The following is a 23,367-nucleotide window of genomic DNA, read 5'->3' as shown; positions in this document are numbered from 1 at the left end:
TAACAGCTGTTAGCATCTGTTAGCATGTAAGCTTTTAAATCTGATTTATTTCAAAAGCTGCCTGACTCACTCACAATCAGACACATTATGGCAGCCAGTGTAGACAAATTTAGATAATTTTCTAGAAAACACTACATTTCTGAGTTTGAAAAGTTGAAAAACCAAGGAAATAGATTCTCAGAAAATTTAGAATAACTTTATACCTTTGAAACTCAGAACATTTTTAAAGATTTCTCAGATTAATCCTTAACATTTCTGAGATTTTTCTAGAAATGTTTAAAATTTTCAAACTCAGAAATTTTCTTGATTTTTTTTTCTATATTTCGGAGATTAATCTGAAAATGTCCTTTTTTTCAAAGCAATTTTTCAACTTTTCAAATTCAGACTTTTTTTTCAAGATTTTTCTAGAAAAATCCTGAGGTTTTTTTTTTCTTCTAGAAAATCTTTAACTTAAAACTCAGGAATTTCCTTCTTTTTATCAGAACTCGTATGTGATTTTTTAACTTTATTTTTTCTGTTTATCTACAATATGCAGTTGTTGAACCAAGTTTCAACAACATGTTTTATGATAAACAGTTATTTTCCGTTCTGATCAGACATAATCTAAATCTATTTTTGTTCCTCGTTTCTTCAGGGTCGTCGTCTGGAGTGAAATGTTTGGTTTGTCCACCCTGCTGCCTGGACGGCTCAGAGAAGGCAAACGTGGAAAACTTCAAGTGTTTCGAACAAAAAGCAGGAAAAGCCGCAAACACTTCTTTTTGTAAGCACAGCAAATGCAAAACAAGTTCATCCTTCCACCTAATTTTCTCCTCCAACAGCTGGAGCATCATCCATCCACTGTTCTACGTTATTACATTTATTAAATTACATACAGAAAATACAAAATAAGTTAATGTTAAAAATTAAAATTAATATCAGAGTAAAGAGTTAAATGCTAACACATTCATGCTAATTATATTTAATCACAGGTTTGTTAAAATCCTTGAATTTCAGTTTGATGTTTTCAAGGTTTGGAAGGGTTTTCAAGTCCTTGGAAGTTTGATGTTCAAACTGAATAGTTTTGTAATAAAATTGAACTGAACATTTGATTAAAATGTAAAGTTTGGAAAATGTTTGAACTTGAAATCAGATATTTACAGACATAATAAAAATACATTTTCTCATCATCTGAAGTTAAATCAGACTAAACTTTAATATTTTAGAGAATTAACAAAATTATTTCTATTTGCTAAATGCCAAAATGCTTATGAAACTTCTCAGAGACTTTGACTAGACCACTCTAAATGGTTGGGTTGAGTTGAACGTTGATCAGACCTGCAGCATTGGATGTTATCTGTGTTTGGTTCCCTGGTGGAAAAACATTTTCAGTTTCTGAAGACCTTCTTTGTTTTGAGCGTCGTCGTCTCAACAGCCACTATTTTTAATTAGCAAACAGACGTTTCTCTGATTGAACCGGTTCAGCTGCACCAAACTGCGGCGCATGAGAATGTTTATTTTTATTTCTGTCCTCTGTCTTTATCTTTCTTAATTTCCTCTTCGATATCGTTGCCAAAGACGACAATCTTTTCTTCCTGCTCACATATTTTGCTGCTAAACGGTTGAACAGAAACATTCAGCAGCTTTTTCTGCAGATCACAACAAACTTTCACCTTCAGGGGAAAAAATGTTTCTGCTCATCATGGCGGTTCTGATCTTCATCCCTCCGTCTGAAGGTAAAAAAACATGTAAATAATTAATTTTTTCACATGAAGAGTTTAAAGCACATTATTAGTGAGATAATCGTTTCTTTGAATTTTGAAGCAGCATAAAGTTCTCTGGGTAGACGCGTTTCTGCTTCCTGTTTATTTGTGCAATAAATAATTTTATATCTGTTTTTGTTAGAATAATGTAAATTAATTACATTTAGTTCAATGTGTTTCTGCGTAACTGATAACAGATTCAGAAAATGTGACAAAATTTATTTTTAGTGCTGCAGAAACTCAGTAAAAATAAAGTTTGATGGTCAAATTTAAGATAAAACTCCCAATTTTTTATATTGTATTTAAGATTTAGGCCTCAAACTGCAAATTCCAGTGATCAGATTGTGACCAGGAGTTTTTAAACTTTTTGTCATGAGGGTCAAAATCAGAGTCAAAAATATTTTTGTCCTTTATTTTTGTAAAAGACAAAAAATAAAGCCTGATTTGTTGTTTTTTACAAAACATGTTATAGAACCATGTAAAATGATTTGACATGTTTGCTGTATTAAAAGAATCTTGTTTTAAAATTATTTTGGGCTCAACTGAATAAATTTATTTCCAGTAAAAAGAAAGGATTTATACGTTTTGTTTCAAATTAATTCCTGTATTTGGCCAGATTTAATTTTGTTGGCGCATCAAAGTCGACTTTTCAATAAAAGTCTCTGGATAAATTTAGCTTTAATTTTTATTAAAGAAAAATGTATTAGAAAAAATTTATTTTATGTATTAGAAAAACATAAAAACTTGTTTGTGTTTCACATTTTCTATTATAATAAAATGATGTCAGTCATAATTTCACCTGATTAAAATAAAAAGTCTCCATCTGGATCAGACACCTGTGATGCAGTTCGGGGGCCACAGATGGTCCCCGAACCACACTTTGGACATCCCTGCTGTAGATGTTTGATTTTTTTAACTCAACTCATAAAATTCCTGATCAAGAACAAAACGTTAAAAGATTATTGGGACTTAGTTTCTCCCCTAAAAGAGAAAAGTATGTTGAAAACGAAAACTTCAAGAAAACGTTTATGGTGAAATCACTACATGTGCATGAGACCAAGGCCTGTGCTTTGACTAGGCCCTGGACTTTGGTGGATTAACTGGCACGTTTTGGTTTATTGTTATTTTTGCAGATCCAGTTCTAATTTGGCTTTAATTTATTAATTTTTATGAATGAATCTGGAATCTAAAACAATATGCAATAAGAAAATAAAAACTACATTTCCAATTATTTTGTTAAACATTTCCTTAAATTCAACAGTTTTCCTACATGAATTGTGAAATTTAGAAACGTCTTTTTGAGAACATAGCCGGTCTTATTTTTCAGAAACATTTTGTTAATCATCACTCGACTCATTCCGTCTCCAGTCGTTGCAGAACCAACCCTTTAAAATGTTTGTCTGAAAATGTGTCCATCTTCTGGGTATCAAACAGTTAAATTTGTCAGTAAATATATGAAGAATTGCTATAAAACATATTTGAGGTTTGAATGGTAACATTTTGTATGTTTGTGAGCCTCGTTTCCTTCATGTTTTGGTCTCTCCTGCCGTGTTTGCAGCCGGATGTCCTCAGTGCCTTTGCTGTGACAGAGGCTCAGAAAACGTCAGCGGGGAAATCTTACAGTGTTTTGAACAGAAGCCAGGAGTTTCCTGTGTGAAGCACTTCTACATGTAAGAACAGCAGAAATAAACTAAAAGCTCATCCTTACAGCTTCTTCTTTCAGCTCTCAGTGCAGGTCTGACTTTCTCCTCGATGTAAAACAAGGAGCTCCATCTAGTGGTCGACTTTAGCATCAGCAGCTCCTGGAGAATATCTTTAATCTTCACTGAGGTTTTTCATAAACCTGTTTGTGAATATAAATAATTATCTGTTAAGAGGCCATAACACTGAAGCAAATGGTGACTGTATTTATAGTTTTCAGGATTTTCTAAATAATATTTAGGTCATTTTAATGTTTCTTACATTGATTTTCTTGTTAAAATGGAATCAAACGGTGACAATAAAATTACTGAGCTGCTGTTTCTCACTTTGCAGCGTTGAGGTCAAAGGTGGTAGAAGATTTTGCATCAATCCGGATTCCCATTGGCTGAAAAGCAAGAGAGAGAAGGTGAGAATTAATAAAACATTCTGCTGATTAAAATATCTCTGAGGTCAAATCTGAACTAAATGTGTTTTATATGCCTTCATATAAAACAAGAAGCTTTGTTTAAAGCTGATTGTTTGTTTACTTTCAATAACTACAGCAGATCTGGGTAAATAATGTTTGACAATAACTTCTCTTCTGTTTGTTTACTTTCATTATTACAGGAAAACTTAAACTGTCCTCCAGTTGACGGCCATTAAGGACACAAAAGACTGAGACTGCAAAGACAAAAACGACAAAAGCTGCAACTTTCCTGCTTTTCTAACTGCTGCAAAGCAAAAAAAGAAAAGAAAAAAAGAACCAGAATGTGATTTTCTTCTGGTTCATTAAATGCATCACAACTGAAACGCCTTTTAGTCTGCAGCAACCAAAGATCATTTTGCTTATGCTTGACATGTTACATTTGATCAATAAATAATAAAAATGTTTATACAGATACGTTTTCATGCTTATTGATTTAAAATCAGCTCACCTGAGTCAGACTCATCTCTCCTTCAGTCTCTGTTTTCTGCTGGATCTGTCAGATCTGAGCTGTGGCCACAAAGAAAACACTGCAAAAACACAAAATCTTAAGAATTTTTTTATTTACTTTCTAGAGCAAATATTTTATTACACTTGAAATAAGACGAAAACTAACTTAGAAGTGACTCTTCTGCAAGATATATGAGCTTATCTTAAGCCGATATTTCATTAATACTGTTGAAAAATTGAAGCTCCACTGGCAGATTATTTCACTTAAACTACTGAAAAAATATCTTGTAATAAGTGAAAAAATCTGCAGGTGGAACTAGTATTATTTTTTATATTAAGGAGTCATTATAACTTATCTTACAGAAAATTTAATCGTTAGTTTCTTATTTAAAGTGAACTAAAATATTTGCACAAGGAAACTGTTGGGATGACGGTTGAACATTTACCTTCAAAGCTGTTCTCTCGCTGGAACCAAAACTTGATTTTCTATATTTTCCTGCACAGACATGCAGGGAAGCTAAAAGCTGATTGGCTGCACTGATGTATAGATCAAAGCTCAAACTGGTTTCTATGTTCAGGAAGTAAAACTCACACAGTCAGTGTGACTGAGAGCAGGAATGGAGCAGAATCAGCTGGACCGAGAAACAGTCTCCTGTCCGATCTGTCTGGATCTACTGAAGGATCCGGTGACCATTCCCTGTGGACACAGCTACTGCATGACCTGTATCAAAACCCACTGGGATGAAGAGGATCAGAGGAGGATCCACAGCTGCCCTCAGTGCAGGGAGACATTCATACCGAGGCCTGGTTTGAAGAAAAACACCCTGTTAGCAGCTTTAGTGCAGCAGATGAAAAAGACTGGACTGCTGCTCCTGCTGACCACTGCTATGCTGGACCTGAAGATGTGGCTTGTGGTTCCTGCACTGGAAGAAAACTGAAAGCCAGGAAGTCCTGCTTGGTCTGGTTGGCCTCTTTCTGTGAGAAACACCTTCAGCCTCATTATGATTCAGCTGCTTTTCAGAAACACAAGCTGGTGGAGCCGTCCAACAACCTCCAGGAGAACATCTGCTCTAAGCATGATAAGTTGTTGGAGATCTTCTGCTGCACTGATTAGAAGTGTATCTGTTATCTCTGCACCTTGGATGAACATAAAGGCCATGAGACAGTCTCCGCTGAAGCAGGAAGGACTGAGAGGCAGAGAGAGCTGGAGGAGAGACGAGGAAACATCCAGCAGAGAATCCAGGACAGAGAGGAAGATGTGAAGCTGCTTCAACAGGAAGTGGAGGCCATCAATCGCTCTGCTGATAAAACAGTGGAGGACAGTGAGAAGATCTTCACTGACATGATCCGTCTCCTCCAGAAAAGAAGCTCTGAGGAGAAGCAGCAGATCAGATCCCAGCAGGAAACTGAAGTGAGTCGAGTCAAAGATGTTCAGGAGAAGCTGGAGCAGGAGATCAGTGAGCTGAAGAGGAAAGACGCTGAGCTGGGGCAGCTCTCACACACAGAGGATCACAACCAGTTTCTCCTCAACTTCCCCTCACTGCCAGCACTCAGGGAGTCTAAACACTCATCCAGCATCAACATCCGTCCTCTGAGACACTTTGAGGACGTGACAGCAGCTGTGTTAGAGCTCAGAGACAAACTACAAGACATCAAGAGGGACTTGTGGACAAACATCTCACTGATGGTCACTCAGGTGGATGTTCTACTGTCAGAACCAGAACCAAAGAGCAGAGCTGGATTCTTAAAGTATTCATGTGAAATCACTCTGGATCCAAACACAGCTCACACACAGCTGGTTCTCTCAGAAGGGAACAGGAAGGTGACAGCGATGAATCAACCTCAGTCTTTTTCTAGTCACCCAGACAGATTCACTAAAACGCTTCAGGTTCTGGCAGAGAGACTCTGACTGGACGATGTTACTGGGAGGTGAAGTGGAGAGGGTTCTGTGTTTCTACAGCAGTCACATACAAGGATATCAGCAGAGTGGGAGATGGGAATGAATGTAGATTTGGATATAATGACAGATCTTGGGCTTTAGTGCGTTTCCAAACAGATTTTCAATTTGTCCACAACAGAACCAGGACCTCCATCTCAGGTCCAGTTTCCTCCAGACTGGGGGTGTATCTGGACCACAGAGCAGGTCTTCTGTCCTACAGCGTCTCAGAAACCATGACTCTGATCCACAGAGTACAGACCACATTTACTCAGCCGCTGCTGGCTGGAGTTTGGGTTGGAATAGGATCTGCAGAGTTCGTAAACTTAAATAGATTTTCTCTGATTGTTGATCAGGGTTCATTGATCTACTGTTCTTTATATTTTATTTTTAAAATGTAGTTTTTTGTGTTCGGGAGCCATAAAGGAAATCACTGCTGATGTTTTCTTTCATTTTTATATGACAGAAATATTTCTCCACATAAAAATCTGAATTACTATGAACTCTAGTAGTGTTACATTATTTGTATTGATGTATTTAGATATTCTGGTTTCTCTTCCAATGTTCTGCAGAGCTGATTATTTTGATGTGAACTGAATTGATTCAGTTTCTTTATTGGAATCCAAAGAAGAGGCTAGAACAAACAACTCAAAATTTATGTACTTTCTTTCCAATTTTTTTTTGTTTTAATTCAGAAAAATTAATGTCTTCTGTTCCGTCTCTGACATTCTTCAATAAAACAATTTGATTGCAGAGAAATGTGGAACGTTTTCTCTTCATTATTGCAATAAATTGCGAGTTTTGCCACCTAAAATGTAGAATAATTTCCTTCAGTGTCTCGTGATGCTGGAGAAAATCAGATGTTTGGTTTCACCTTCATGTACCAAGAACTCTCTGCTTCCACCACTGCTGCAGAGATTACAGGCACTGATCAGTTAACCTGTCAATAAAATAAATATCAAATCAATCGCCGATTTTTATCTTTAGATAATTGGTTGTTTATTTTAAAGATATTAAAAGTCAGACTAACTACATAGCTGCATACGTCGGCGGCTCTCACAACTCACCATCCATTTAACATTTGTTGCAACTGTAGGTGGTTTGGCACGTAACCCCGTCTGTCCTCACGTCACTCCCACACTAGTCCACCAGGTGGCGCATTTGGCAAATCTCCCCATTCGCCTTCAGTCTAGCTCAATACGAGTCCAGCAGTAAGTTTTTAAAGTTTGGCTGAGAACTGACCTTGTAAACAGGAGTTATTGTCACTTCCTGCTTTGTGGTGAATGATTGGCAAGTACTTCCTGTAGGCTTTTGAACCCGTATGTGATTATCAAGGGCCGGTGGGTACAGTTTCAAGGAGAATGATTATGTTGTTCAATATCAAACACAGGTTTAAACCTGTATAAAGCAAATAGTAAAATGAAAAAAAACCAGCAGCAGGTGACTTCCTATTCAAAGGGGGCGTGGCCAGGTGATGTCACCAATTCACCAGGTGAATGTGATCATTGCTGGTTTGTTATGACACACAAAGTCTCATGCAGCTATATTATTGTTTATTGAAGTTATGCCAACCTGATGTTTTATGGCAAATAGATTTTGAGGCCAAGCCCACATGCTTTGATGCAGCAAATCATTTTTGATAACTTTTGATCTCTAATGTTTCAAGACTTTGATAATGAAGTCCTAGGTCAAAAGCTGTAGGATACAACATGTGTAGAACAGACTAAATGATCCAAAATGACTGACTTTTTGTTGGCTAAAAAAAACGTTTTGATTGGACCTGAGATGACATGTCTAGTGAATTACATGATTCTTGGTCAAAGCACAGCTTGGGGCTGGATTTTTTAAAAGACTTTTAGGGGGCACTGTGGGAAATTTAGGCCACGCCTACTAAATATTCGACTGCGTTCCTGTTTGTGGTGTACCGGACTAAATCATGGTGAGTTAGATGCAGCTCTGCTGGAAAATTTGGACGTTGCAAACATACGTAGAGCGAGGGCGTGACAGCTGACTTTGTGTTCCAGTAAAACCTCTTTGTGCTTTAAAGCAGAGAGTGTCTTCTGACACAAGAGAATCTTGATTAGGACAAGGGGTTTGGAGATAGAGCTTTCCAAGAAAAGAAATGTTATTTCCTGTTCTGGGGCTTTCAACACAGATTACTCATGCCAAGTTTGGTGCAAATCGGTCCGTCTATGTGAAAGTATAGCATTTCGTATCGTGTATGCCAATTGGCCCAAAATGCATATTCACCAAAGATCAAGCCAAATAAGCTCAAAATCCCTCAGATTAGTTAAAGTTCAAGGCATATAATTGTCAAAAATCCATTGGGATGAAGAGGAGAATCCACAGCTGTCCTCAGTGCAGGGGGACGTTCATACCAATGCCAGTTTGGAAGAAAAACACCATGTTTGCAGCTTTAGTGAAGCAGATGAAGACAACTGGACTCCAAGCTGCGCCTGCTGACCACTGCTATGCTGGACCTGAAGATCTGGAGGAAAACTGTAAGCCAGCAAGTACTGTTGGGTCTGCCTGGTCTGTTACTGTGAGAAACTGTCAGCTGCAGCAGAAATAACTAAGAGGAAGTAGAAGCTCCAAGTGAGATGAAAAAAATTCAGCAGAGATTCCAGGACAGAGAAAAAGGTCTGGTGGTCAAACACAGTCCTGCAGCAGTCCTGTAGCAGTCGTCGACGGACCTCCGCTGCGGTTGGCATGCCAACTACCATCGGCAGAAAACCTGGCGACGCCTGCAGAGCCAGAGGAGCAGAAGAAGAAGAAAGCTGGGCATTAACTCCTGCAGCTCAACTCTGGACCTGCTCACAACAATGTAAGAATATCTACTCAAATTAATGAGAAAATATTCTTTATTCTTTTATTTTGAATTTTTAAATCCATTTCCGACACAGTTGGGGTGTTTGTAGAGACAAATCAGGAAATGGTCATTTTGCTGAAATTACTTTTTCTTCAAAGCTGAAATATGAACTACAAGCAGTCAAAATAAATTTTATAATTATGATTTCTGGAGACTATATTAAACACTGCATAATGCAGCAAAGTCCAATATTTGCAGCAAAGTCTAGTTATTGATAACTGTTCTACAGTAGATCATTTTGTTTTCATGGTTTAGATTATGAAAAATACAGGTTTGTAGTGCAGAGAGGATTGTGGTCAAATACTATTGATTTTATTAAGCCACATATATATAAAAAAGTGACGGAAGCCGGTGGGCTAAGGAAAGACTCTGCGACCGTGTGACACCTCGGTTCAGCTCCAGGAGTATGTGTGTGTGTGTGTGTGTGTGTGTGTTCGCGTGTGTGTATGCGCCAGCAGAGCACACACATTATAAACACTGATAAGTTGAGGTTTGCTGAGGAAAACTTCCTCCGTTTCCCCTTAAAGGGTTACAGGATAAATTTAACTTTAAATAAAACTTTCTGCTTACAAAGATTTCAGATTTAAAAGCAAACTCTTCTACAGTTGTTCAGGTCTGGCATTCTCTTTAACAGGATGCTAACGTGTAAGGAATAAACAATGCTAATTTCAAATATACAAGAGCTTAACAATATGAAATGAACTTTACAGTTAAAATATTTTAATCAACCAATTCACTAAGCTAATGAGTAAAGTTTATTTTATGAGGAAAATGGAATGTGTAAATTGGTTTTAACTAAGGGGGCGTTTACACGACAACGATCCAACAAAAACTTTTGTTCCGTTTTTGTTGGATCGTTTACACGATAATGTTCTGATTACGATCTGTGTTTACACAGTAACGGTACACATCGAAAACGTGTAATGCTCTTGCTGAAACTTTGAAAGTGCGCATGTGTTTAAAAAAAAGTTGTACTTGAAGGCATGTGGATTTCCGTGAGAGAACACGCATTGTGTGCGTCTGATTAGGGCGCATGCAGTTGGAAAAAGTGGGATAACTTTGCTGAAACACCTTGTATGAGCTTTCACGCTGTCTGTAGCGAGCCCCGGACTGGAAGCTGTTATTGTTTTTACCTTGGAATGGCCAGCAGTCTGTTATTCCTATATCAATTTGATAAAATAGGAGTTCCCGCACGTCCAATATCCGTGTCCTCTGTTACCTTTTTCAGCAGTTAAAACAGTTTTATCTGTCGCTAACAAGTAGTAACCCGTTTTTCCGAGCCGCCTTCAAACGCAACATGAACGCTGAGACGCTTGCGCTGGGTTTACACCTGTGAGGCAGCGAAGGAGACCTGATGCTGCTGCGCAGGTGTGTGTTAGAATCATGGCAGCAACCCAGCAAAACGTAAATAACTTGGCACAGTTTTTCCCCCGAACTAACCGACTGAGTTGAGTAAAGCTGTTGGATGCAGGTGATGATAGCTAAAAGATGACTAGCTAATATCAATACAGCACGTTAAGCTTGTTAACAAGTAGCCTGTAGGCTGCTGGTGTTGTTGTCTATGTTCAGCTACGTAAACTCATAGCCCCCAAAATAAGTCGATGCCCCCCTGTTAAACTTGTCTGGAGCCGGGCTGGTCCTGGTCCGTAGTTCTCTACATAAGAGCGCTGAAAAAGCAGCCGTGTATTTTGCCACCTGGGCGGTGCGGAGCGGTGAAGAGACGCTGAGAGAACCGTATCTGATGGGGAAACAGTAACACCAGCATTGTGAGTAGTTTCTTCTTCTGTGGATTGTAGGAAGCAGCTATGTTTTGCGTCATACTATGCATGAGCTGGGGATTCTCTGGAAGAAAAGATCCGTTTTCTAGGTTTACACAGAAATATCGCACTCTGGAACCCGTTTTCAATCTGTGCCGTTGTTAGAGAAAACATTCGGTGGTTTCGTGTAAATGCGCACTACAAACGCAACAAAACTCTTCCGTTTTCCCCCGAAATCGTTGTCGTGTAAACGGGGCCTTATAGGTTCATGTAACACAGTACACCGTTTTTTGTCACACAGCAACACCTCAAATTTCCTACACAAAAACCCTCATTCCGAAGAAATAAGGGTTTTAGTGATGTTTTATTATTCTGACAAACAAAATCTACCATTATGCCAATCACAAGATGGCAGAACAAACTAATCCACCAGCATTCTTATAGCCAGAATACAGAAAATAATTCTTATTCTGAAAGAAGCAATAATATTTGGGAAACATTTCACTTCATATTCACTGTTACAATATGAAGAGCTGCATGTACAAAATGTCAATATCTGTATATTTTACCCACCTAGTGTGAAACCTGTGTATGTTTGGATTAAAACAGCTGATTTCCTGGCAGAAATTGAAGAAAGACAAAGCTCTTCCTCAACAACTCAGTCTCTCTCTGGTTTTAGTTTTTATAGTAGCCAGACTAGAGAAGCTCAATTCACACAGATATGTTGTGGGAAATGGACCCATGTTCTTTCCAACCCAACTACTGTTGAGCTTCTCTGTCTTTTCCATCACTGTCGTCAGTCTTGCTAGATACGATGCTCTCACCGCCATAGACATTAATACGTAGACGCCTCATGGAGCAGGCCAGCCCGTTGCTGCGATACGCAACAGCGTCCGCCATATTGAATGTGGAATATGTGCCAGTAAGCTAATACAAGTGAATAGACCGAACTTCACAAAGTGCCGTTTTACAAAGTATTTTAAGTTAATACCTGCCATTGACACATTTTCTCACACACATTAATATATTTGGCAATCAAAGAAATTAGTAAAGACAGAGTTTCTTTTGATGTGATTATTTAATTGTTTTGGGGCATTTCTGAATAAAGAGCACAATGTTTTACTTGATAGAAATGATTGATAATTTTTATATTGAAATTGATGAACAGACACTTTTACAGTGTTTTATTAAAGAATATCCATCCATCCATCCATCCATCCATCCATCCATCCATTTTCTTCCACTTATCCGGGGTCGGGTCGTGGGGGCAGCAGCTTCAGAAGGGAGGCCCAGACTTCCCTCTCCCCAGCCACTTCTTCCAGCTCCTCCGGGGGAATCCCAAGGCGTTCCCAGGCCAGCCGAGAGACGTAATCCCTCCAGCGTGTCCTGGGTCTTCCCCGAGGCCTCCTCCCGGTGGGACGTGCCCGGAACACCTCACCAGGGAGGCGTCCAGGAGGCATCCTGACCAGATGCCCGAGCCACCTCAACAGGCTCCTCTCGACGTGGAGGAGCAGCGGCTCTACTCTGAGTCCCTCCCAGATGACCGAGCTTCTCACCCCATCTCTAAGGGAGAGCCCAGCCACCCTGCGGAGGAAACCCATTTCGGCCGCTTGTACCCGTGATCTCGTTCTTTCGGTCATGACCCAAAGCTCATGACCATAGATGAGGGTGGGAACGTAGATCGACCGGTAAATCGAGAGCTTCGCTTTTTGGCTCAGCTCTCTCTTCACCACGACGGACCGGTACAGCGCCCGCTTCACAGTAGACGCTGCCCCAATCCGCCTGTCGATCTCCCGCTCCCTTCTTCCCTCATTCGTGAACAAGATCCCCAGATACTTAAACTCCTCCACTTGAGGCAGGACGACCCCCCTGACATTATTAAAGAATATATTTACATAATTTAATGTTCATTTAACATTTCAAGACAACAAATAATTTTCCTGTATTTATTTTTATACGTTATTGAGAAATGACTTTTGATTTATAAATCAGTCATTATAAAACATTAAACTACATATTTTTCTTACCTTTTCCAGAGTAAAAATATTTATTACAGTACGTCAACTCTGCTATTGACAGCAAAGAATGAAAATAATTCTAACAGAATAAATTATGTTTATTTCATTACAAAAGCTACATTATTACACTAATACTTCAGATTGAGATATTTAAAAATACACAAAAAGTGAAAGAATAAAACATGTATTCATTATACTGGGAACACTGGTCACAGGCTTCAGTCTGCTGGTCACACTGGGAGAACTCCAATGACTTCTCAGACGTGCCGGTTCACAGGCTAAAGCCAAGAATAAAAGAGAAATTTTCCAAAAGTGTAATAGAAAATACATACGATCTATGTTTCGTATATGTTTCCTTCATATTCAGAAAAAGACATTTTCAGCATGTTGGGCTGTGACTCGTAGCACAGACTGAAGAACAGCAGCTCCAGCTCTGATCCTGACTCACTAAATCCTCTGGTTTTAAATGAACTTCTCCTCTAACAGCGATTTCTCATCAGCTCCCTCTCATTAGAAAACAGTTTGAAACGTTAGCTGCTATGCTAACAATCAGCGGTTATTTCGGGCCAATTTAGCTACTTAGGAAATATTTTCCGGTTGTTTAGAAGCAAATTTCTGGCTGCAAAGTAAAGTAATTCTGATCTTTCGTCCTTACCTGGGGAAGGTAATCCTAATGAATCCAGTTTGTTTTGTAAAACAGTTGAAACAAGTCCACACAGCACAGGACTTAAGGAGCTCCGATCGCCCTGCTGCCACATAGAAGATGGCGGACGGTTTTACGTACGACTCAGCGCTCTATGAAGTATTAATATCTATGGCGGTGAGCATAGACATCAATATGTAGACGCCTCATGGAGCGCTGGGTCGTACGTAAAAGCATCCGCCGTTTTCTATGTGGCAGCAGGGCAATCGGAGCTCCTCAAGTCCTGTGCTGTGTGTTTTAACCGTTTTACGGAACAAACGGGATTCATTCTCATGAAACGGCACTTTGTGAAGTTCGGTCCATTCACTTGTATTAGCTTACTGGCACATATTCCACATTCAATATGGCGCACGCTATTACGTATCGCAGCAACGTGCTGGCCCGCTCCATGAGGCGTCTACCCATTAATGTCTATGCTCACCGCTACCTGTTACATTCATGCATCACTAATTCTCTTGTTGTAATGTAAAATGCTGTGTACCTACTGCCATCTAGTGGTAAGAAAATTACATGATTACGCCGCTAGTCACTGCTACAGCAGACACTCGAAGATGGCATTATTTGCAGATAATTCATTTTCAAAAAATATTCGAACTATAGAGCGCACCATACTAGCACCTTCAATTTAAAAAAAATAAATTAATTAAAAAAAAAAACTGGAAGCTGCTCTCGGTTTTCCATAAGGACCAAGCAGAGGGCGGCGTCCTAATAGATCTGCATACATTAAGGACGCTGCACTCCGTCTTCAAAGTCGAACCATGGTTTCGTTCACACTGAGCTGACATGCAGCGGCTCTATTTCCCTCCTGTAGTGCCAGATCGACAGCCCTCAACTTAAAAGCTGCATGATATGAGTTTGAAAACATTTCACTGTCGTGCCTGCTGCTAGCATGTGGTTGAAAATTAGCACGTTCTTCTTTTGATTTACAATTTGGACTTCTAATGATTCACTTCCTGCTAGAGAGCCCCCTGGTGGTTGAAGAAAAATACACAGCAAAGCCACATCGGGCTACAATCCGCATGGTTCAAAGCTTAGAAAAACAGTAGCAGCTTATAGTCCGAAAAATACGGTACTGTAGGTGAAATTGAATCATTTCCACGGCACACCTGACGATCACTCACGGCACAGTAGCTGAAAAACACTGGATTAAGTGACGCAGTTGCAAAGGGTTAATAGCTTGAGTCATGCAGAACTGATCTGACCGTTTCCATGGCAACGATCAGAAGCAAGACATTCCCCTAGAACTACAGCTCATGACCTCTTCTATGACATAGATCTATGTCATAGATCAAAGAATGTTGGAGGTTATGAATGCTTGCAACTCAAAACATCAGGTTACAAACAAACAACTCTTTGACTTCACCACTGTTATATCAGGATTTCTAAAATGGAACAGGCATTAGTCACAATGTTTTTTCCCATCAGTTTCGGCGTTGGATATATGGTAACAACGGGAGTAAGGAAGGTCTTTAACAAACTGCTTCCCAATATCAAATTTGAAAGAAGTACTTCTCAGGACGACACAGAGTACGATATATTTGATTCATACCTTTTCAATCCTTCCCCGGCTGGGGAAGAAGTTTTCCCTGAGAAAAAAATTTGCTCACAGGACGTTTACACCGACTGCGAATATGATGTGATTGATGCCTATCTCTTCAAGCCTTCCCCAGCTGAGAAGGAAAAATCACTGGCTGGGGAAGACAATACAGTTGAAGAGACAGTTGCATCAGACAACGATTTATCCAATGGTTCCCCTGCCGAAGAACAAACATCCTCGAGCGGGGAAAAAGCGACATCTGAAGACGGGAGCCAGGAAGAAAGATCTGACCAAAGGAATGATGTCTCTGATCTCAGAGAACAAACTTCCCCGGCTGGGGAAGTTTGCTGTAAACGTTCTTCTCCCCCAATGTTCTCTTGTGCAGGAGTTGAGTATCATGACGAGCATGAAGACTCAACTCCTGCTCAGATGAAAAAGGCATCGGAAGACTTTACCCCTGAGGAAACATCTGTCCTAGAAAACAAGATCTCTGATCTCGGAGAACAAACTTCCCCGGCTGGGGAAGTTTGCGGAAAATGTTCTCCCCCAATATTCTCTTGGGCAGGAGTTGAGTCTGATGAAGACTCAACTCCTGCTCAGATGGAAAAGACATCAGAAGACTGGACCCCTGAAGAAACATCTCTCCAAGAGAACAAGGTCTCTGATTTCAGAGAACAAACTTCCCCGGCTGGGGAAGTTTGCGGAAAATGTTCTCCCCCAATATTCTCTTGGGCAGGAGTTGAGTCTGATGAAGACTCAACTCCTGCTCAGATGGAAAAGACATCAGAAGACTGGACCCCTGAAAATAAATCTGTCCAAGAGAACAAGGTCTCTGATCTCGGAGCACAAACTTCCCCGGCTGGGGAAGTTTGCAGAAAACGTTCTCCCCCAATGTTCTCTTGGGCAGGAGTCAAGAATGACGAAGGGCATGAAGACTCAACTCCTGCCCCGACAAACAAGGCATCAGAACAGTTTACCCATGATGAAACATCCATCCTAGAGGACAAGATCTCTGATCTAAAAGAACAAACTTCCCCGGCTGGGAAAGTTTGTGGTAAACGTTCTCGGCCAATGCTAACGTGGGCAGGAGTTGAGTATGATGAAGATGATGAAGACTTTTTTGCCCCTGCAGTGACAAAAGAGACAATGGACGACAGCAGCCATGACGACAACAGCCATGATCGCCAAGAACACTCTACCCTGGATAATGAATTTGAATGTGAAAATAATACAGCTGAATTTAAAGGCGAAATTATTAACCTACCAAAAGCACAATTAGAAGATTGGACATACGAGGCAAGATGCTTGCTAACAGTTCATGAACCTAAAAAGAGACCCAAAGCTAGAAAATATTTTTTTTGGCCATTTTAAGAGACAGATGTTAATGCAAATAAATTATATATATATATATATATATATATATATATATATTTTTTTTTTTTCTCCTAATATTTAGAATGGCAGAAGTAATTACCACTGGTAAAATGTATTACCAGTGGTAATTACATTTTCTGTTTCAATTCACTTCAAAAATACTTTGTTAATCCCAAAGGGAAATTACATGCTGTCACTCATCAAGATTCTTCAAAGAGCCATTGAAGAGCCATCCCAAGACAGTCTCGTCAAAGAGGATGGTCAGGACTGTCCCTAATTTTCTAGATCCTACGAAGAATCCTTCTTTGCATTAACATCTCCAGCAGTTGCACAGTCGTTTCCAGAACAGAACCAGCCTTCTCTATCTATTTTTAGGTCCCTGGCTCTGATGCTGCTGCCCCAACAGATGACAGCAGAAAAGATGGCGCTCTAAACAACAGATCTGCAGCATCTTGCTGCAAACCTTGAAGGATCTTAGCTTCTGTCTGCTCTGTCCCTTCTTATAGACGCTTCACTGTTGCGTCTCCAGTCCAGTCTGTTGTCTTGGGTTTGAATCCCGGCCGGCCTGGGTTCTTTAAGCATGGGGTTTGCATGTTCTCCATGAGCATGAGTGGGTTCTCTCCGGGTGCTCCGGCTTCCTCCCACAGTGCAAAACGATTTTGTGCACATTAGATAATAGATAGATGATGGAAGAAAATGTTATAATTTTATAATAATATAACAATTATTATAAAATCATAATAATTAACATAATAATTTGTATATAAATATTCATTATTATTATTATTGCTATTATTATTACAAATTCCATCCATCCATTTTCTTCCGACCCCGGATAAGCGGAAGAAAATGGAATGGATGGAATTTGCAATAATAGCAATAAAAATAATAATAATATATTAGCATATTAATCAATACACAATGAATTATACACTAATATGATACTTAGTGATATAGTAATTATATTACTATGTTAATTATAGTAATATAATTATTAATAATTATATAATTATATTAGTAATAATTTACTAATATAATTATATAATTATTAATAATTATATAATTATATTAGTAATAATTTACTAATATAATTAGTATATTATATTAATACAAATATAATATACTATATATATAGTCACAATATAATATATAATATATTGTGATAATATAGTAAATAATACTATAGTACAGTATTATACTATAGCATAATACTATAATACTGTAGTATTATAATATTTTATAGTATTATAAAATTATGATCATTTTATAATACTAAAATGATTATAATTAATCACACTAATTATTAACAATAATAATTAATTAATAAACGTTTGCTGGAGATGGGCACCAGCACCCCTCCTGGTGTTAGAAAATGGATGGATGGATTATTTATGTTGATAATTATAATTATTACTATTGATAACAATAGTTGTAATATAACATACATTTATTATAATTTAATATTATTGTTGTGATTGTTTAATAATAATTTTCCTACACAGAAAACAGAATATTCAGTATGTTAAAGTTTCCCGTTTTCATGGCTTGATGTTTATTTTGCGATTATTAATAAGTGATCGCTGTGGTAGCTTAGCTACCGCTGCTATTAGATAATCACACACCTGCTCAGCTGATGATCAGTCAGAGTTGGTGTTTAAGTCGCCTTTTTTATTTTCTGACGGAACTGAAACACAGAATTTCTCACCATATCTACATGTTAAGGTTGTCAAAGCATAACTGAACTGTTTTCCTTTCCCTTGATATTTTTCTGAATTAACTTTTTTCCTGACCTGTTCATCTAGTTGTCAGAGTAGCAAAGCACTGCATCCCTTTTTCTTTTATCAGGCTACATTTATTGACAACCTTTAGCCAAGTACTTCATTAAAGCTTTGTATTTTACATATTTTATAATGTGTTTGGTAAAATACTGAGTTATTTTGTCCTCTAGTTTTAAATAAGCAGTTTAATAAATGAACTAAAGGTTTATAATAGTTGTCGTGCTACATGTGCAATTATCTCTGTTATAGATCCAGATACGCACCTCACATCAGGAAAAATAGATCAATTCTTCTTCTACAGAAATGAATAATTAATCCCAGGTCTTTAGTCAAAACACCTAGAGATACTTATTTTCCTGGGTAATTTAAAACTTTTTAAATAACTCAGTTTTGTCCGTCCCTGACAGGGTAGAAGAAAAGTATAGGTGGAGGCTCAATCTTACCCTCTTAATACAAACTGAATTCTGTACTTATTAGGGAACAAATTCATTTTCTCATTTTAACAAATAGACCATCCACTCCAAATATTTTTATTTCTTAGGAAACATTAAAAGCATTTCTGAGGGACCAAATTATATCATATACTAACAGAATAAAGAATAAGTATAACTTTGAGCTTAATACTTTAGAAAGACAAATTTCTGACCTGGAGAAAACAAACCAAATTGCCCCAACTAAGGACATGAACAGAGAACTGGTGAATCTGAAAATAAAACACAACACTATGAATACATATCAAGCAGGGAGAGCAATAATCAGGTCCAAACAACAATTTTATGAACCTGGAGAAAAGGCAGAAAGTATTGGCATGGCAACTTAAAACTGAGGAAACCAAACAATTAACGCTACTGAAAACCCCCAAAAAGTTACGTTTAATCCCGGAGGAATCAATGAGGCCTTTAAAAAGTACTATTCAGATCTTTATACATCACAATCTCAGGGGGATTTATATGAAATCAAGTCCTTTTTATCCTGCGTTGGTTTGCCTTGCTTATCAGAGGAGGGCAGGATAACTTAGACAAAACCTTTAGGGCAGAATTACTCCATGTTATTAAGTCACTCCCAGGAAATAAATCCCCTGGTGAGGATAGTTTTCCATCCGAGTTTTACAAAGAATTCCTAGACCTTCTAGCACTTTTGATGGATGTTCTCGAGCAAGGTAGAAGAGAAGGGGGTTTTCCAGACTCCTTTGCTCAAGCTGCTATAACAGTCATCTATAACAAGGGGAACGATCCTCTAAAATGTTCTTCTTATAGACCAATCTCACTCCTCAATACCGATTATAGATTAGTTACAAAAATGATAGCAAAAGAATTGGAAAGGTATCTACCCTTACTGATCAACCCCGATCAAACTGGGTTTATTCTAAATACATTTTCCTCTAATAATTTGAGACGATTGTTTAACATGACACATATTGCTGACAAACAAAGATACCAAGTATAGCTGCATCATTTGATGCCAAAAAGGCTTTCGATATGGTTGTTAGGCAACATTTCTTAAGGCCCCAATTTCTAAAGGAAATTTGGGCTTGGTGTTGTCTTTGTCAATTTGATACAATCTCTTTATAGATCTCCTCTAGCTAGAGTTGTCACCAATGGGATCACCTCTGATTCATTCTGGCTGTATAGAGGCAACAGACGGGGAGATCCAGTTAGTCCTGCCCTCTTTGTGCTCGCCATCGAATCATTCTTATCAAAGTCTCTTGAATAGGAATCAAATAAACACAAAAATGCATTTTTATCACATTTTACATTTCTTATTTCAAATTACACTCAACATGTCCACTTAAAAAATACCCCTGAACAACACTGTGGTGTTAAATTTAAAGAAGTTGTAGAAAACTTCAAACTGTTTTACAAACTAATCCACCAGCATTCTTTTAGCCAGAATACAGAAAATAATTATTATTCTGAAAGAAGCAATAATATTTGGGAAACATTTCACTTCCTATTCACTGTTACAATATGAAGAGCTGCATGTACAACATGTCAATATCTGTATATTTTACCCACCTAGTGTGAAACCTGTGCATGTTTGGATGAAAACAGATGATTTCCTGGCAGAAATTGAAGAAAGACAAAGCTCTTCCTCAACATCTCAGTCTCTCTCTGGTTTTAGTTTTTATAGTAGCCAGACTAGAGAAGCTCGATTTCACACAGATATGTTGTGGGAAATGGACCCATGTTCTTTCCAACCCAACTACTGTTGAGCTTCTGTCTTTTCCATCACTGTCATCACAGTCTTGCTAGATACGATGCTCTCACGTACGATGCTGTTACATTCATGCATCACTAATTCTCTTGTTGTAATGTAAAATGCTGTGTACCTACTGCCATCTAGTGGTAAGAACATTACATGATTACGCCGCTAGTCACTGCTACAGCAGACACTCTAAGATGGCATTATTTGCAGATAATTCATTTTCAAAAAATCTTTTAAAATCAATTTCCGTATTTTTCGGACTATAGAGCGCACCATACTAGCACCTTCATTTTTAAAATAAAATAAAATTAAATAAAAAACTGGAAGCTACAATCTTAATATATTAAGGACGCTGCACTCCGTCTCCAAAGCCGAACCATGGTTTCGTTCATACGAAACCCTCCTGTAGTGCCAGATCGACAGCCCTCAACTTAAAAGCTGCATGATATGAGTTTGAAAACATTTCACTGTCGTGCCTGCTGCTAGCATGTGGTTGAAAATTAGCACGTTCTTCTTTTGATTTACAATTTGGACTTCTAATGATTCACTTTCTGCTAGAGAGCCCCCTGGTGGTTGAAGAAAAATACACAGCAAAGCCACATTGGGCTACAATCCGCATGGTTCAAAACTTAGAAAAAAAGTAGCAGCTTATAGTCCGGAAAATACGGTACTGTAGGTGAAATTGAATAATTTCCACGGCACACCTGACGATCGCGGAACAGTGGTTGAAAAACACTGCGCTAGAGGACGAAGTGAACTGCCGGTTGTCGGGAACAGTGAGTAAACACCTGTAGGCAGTCTGTAGCTGTTAAGCTATTAGTTTGATTTTATACGCCAACGTGGAACGATTAACTATGATAAACTGCCTGGTGCTTTAGGTCCTGTGATGGGTGGCTTGTTTACCGTTAGTGGCTAGCAGTGGAGCTTCGTTCGAGTAGCATCGGCAACGTTCGGTCAAGCTCGGTGAAACTGCGTCTCTTGGCTTTGAATCTCAGATGGATGACTGCTCCTTCTCCTTCTTCTTTAATGTTTTTGTAAGTTTTGGTTGCTTCTCTTCTCCTGGAAGTGGTCATCTGCGTGAGATTCCGACAAGATGCTACCCGTGCCACGTGTAAACCGGAAGTACGAAACATATAAGCAGCTCGAATGCGCATGCGCTGAGGAATATTTCCGGTTTATTCTTACAATATACATAAAAAATAATTAATTATTTTAATTAATACTACTTGCTGTAGGAGGGCATCGTTTTTAGACAATGTTATCATAATTGTCATAATTTAGTTCAGTATTGTAAGTAGAAAATTAACAAAGTCGCGATTACGTATTTCCGGTGAACAAACAACGCGCGCTCGCCGGCCCACAGTACGTTAGGCAGAGTAATAAGTTGTATAAAATAGCGAAATATTAGTCAGTTGTTTCTTCGAGATTTTAACTCATGACCACAAGAGACGTGATGCCTGGATCAATCACACGCACACCATTATACGGGAGTCACTTCTGTAATTCAGCTTTGGCGTAAATATATTACAGATGTAACAGAGATGTGTATATATTTTAAACATATATCATTTCTAATTCATTTTATATTGACAATTTGTGAATTTTATCTTATTCAGTTATTTTTATTTGTTGTTTTTGCCTGCGGGGGTCGCCTTTCTGCACTCTGCCTCGTTTGTGTCTCCTGGGCTTTGTTTGTTTTCTGTATGGATGTTGTTTATGTTGAAGTTTTACCATATGATGTTTATTGTTGTTTGTTAATGTGTTAATTTGCAGTTTTAACAATCATTGTGGATTTTTATAACCAGTTTCATTATAATTTAATTTTTTATTTTTGGCGCGAACAACCGGTGCTAATCCAGAAGAGTTCGATTGAACATTGTTTTTATCCTCACATTTAGGCTGCAGTGCGGGGAGAGCGTTGAAGAGGAGGTTGATTTGTTTTTTACTCTTCTCCCCCAGAATAACAGATTTAATTGAAACCTGGTCGAATTACTTCTGGAGACTCATTGATTGCACCCGTTACACAGGCACGTATTATTTATAAACTATCTTTAACATGTTTTTTGAATCCCCTTTAATAATGGTAAACTTTTATGGAGTCTGGATAAAGTACTGCTGCCCCGAGGCCAGATGGAGGTCATCAGAGAGCTCATCAGAGAGTTTCAGCTCTGGATCAAACTCCATGAAAACATGAACTCTCATTTAAATCATGGCTGATTGTGAACAGAGTCTATGAAGCATAAAACCGCCTCATCTTTTGATGGGTACTAGGTCCACTGGCAGATTATTCCACTTATAAAAAGACATTTTCCATGTTACAAATGAAATAATCTGCCATTGGAACAAATACTTTCCCATCAATATTGAGAAATTATTTACTTAAAATAGGACAGGATTCTATATCTTTCTGAAAAGTTACTACTTGCATGTTACTTTTGCCTTATTTGCAGTGTACGAAGATATTTGGATGATACACTAGGCCAAAATATTTGGTAATATTTAGCTTTTTTTCTCTGCAACACTATCTCAGAACAATCTAAGCAGTGGAACATTTATAAATATAGCAAACATTTATCTTAAACCAGCAATCAGAACTGGTTGCATCACACCGTGGTGTTTGAGATTGTGGTTTTATGTGTGCAAAGTTTTTCTGATTCCCATCTATTAGCAGTTTAACCTCAGAAATTTTCCTTTGAGATATTGTTACTTAAAACACTATTTCCTGTTTTGTTCTTTCTGAGTAGCTTAAGAGCCTTAAAGGTTTGGCAGAATCTGAATCACATTTAGCAGCTGGAAACAGCAGATTTAAAAAGTGAACAACGTTCACCTTCAGGGGA

The 23,367-nt window shown here is 38.3% G+C and overlaps 1 protein-coding gene, 1 long non-coding RNA gene and 1 pseudogene across 2 annotated transcripts in view; 2 read left to right on the top strand and 1 right to left on the bottom strand.

Moving 5' to 3' along the window:
* LOC103456932 (NACHT, LRR and PYD domains-containing protein 12-like) overlaps positions 1-4,196 on the top strand; it is a 40,108-nt gene extending 35,912 nt beyond the window's left edge. The window contains exons 11-15 of the mRNA XM_081601401.1: positions 635-760; positions 1,632-1,712; positions 3,298-3,409; positions 3,774-3,846; positions 4,047-4,196. The gene's annotated coding sequence lies outside the window, so the exon portion shown is untranslated. The remainder of the gene's footprint in view (positions 1-634; positions 761-1,631; positions 1,713-3,297; positions 3,410-3,773; positions 3,847-4,046) is intronic.
* LOC103456726 (uncharacterized) lies at positions 1,509-22,317 on the bottom strand. The gene is made up of 5 exons (XR_532309.3): positions 21,434-22,317; positions 4,355-4,433; positions 3,702-3,825; positions 3,448-3,582; positions 1,509-1,706 (listed from the first exon to the last, which is right to left on the bottom strand). It is a non-coding gene; the product is annotated as an uncharacterized LOC103456726 (long non-coding RNA).
* On the top strand, positions 4,440-7,143 carry LOC103456725 (E3 ubiquitin/ISG15 ligase TRIM25-like; annotated as a pseudogene).
* Positions 22,318-23,367: the final 1,050 nt, after the last annotated feature.

This window comes from Poecilia reticulata, chromosome 20, assembly GCF_904066995.2.
Source record: "Poecilia reticulata chromosome 20, P_reticulata-male-v2, whole genome shotgun sequence".
NCBI lineage: Eukaryota > Metazoa > Chordata > Actinopteri > Cyprinodontiformes > Poeciliidae > Poecilia > Poecilia reticulata.
Note: the sequence above shows the minus strand (reverse complement) of the source record. Positions and strands in the feature narration are given on the sequence as shown.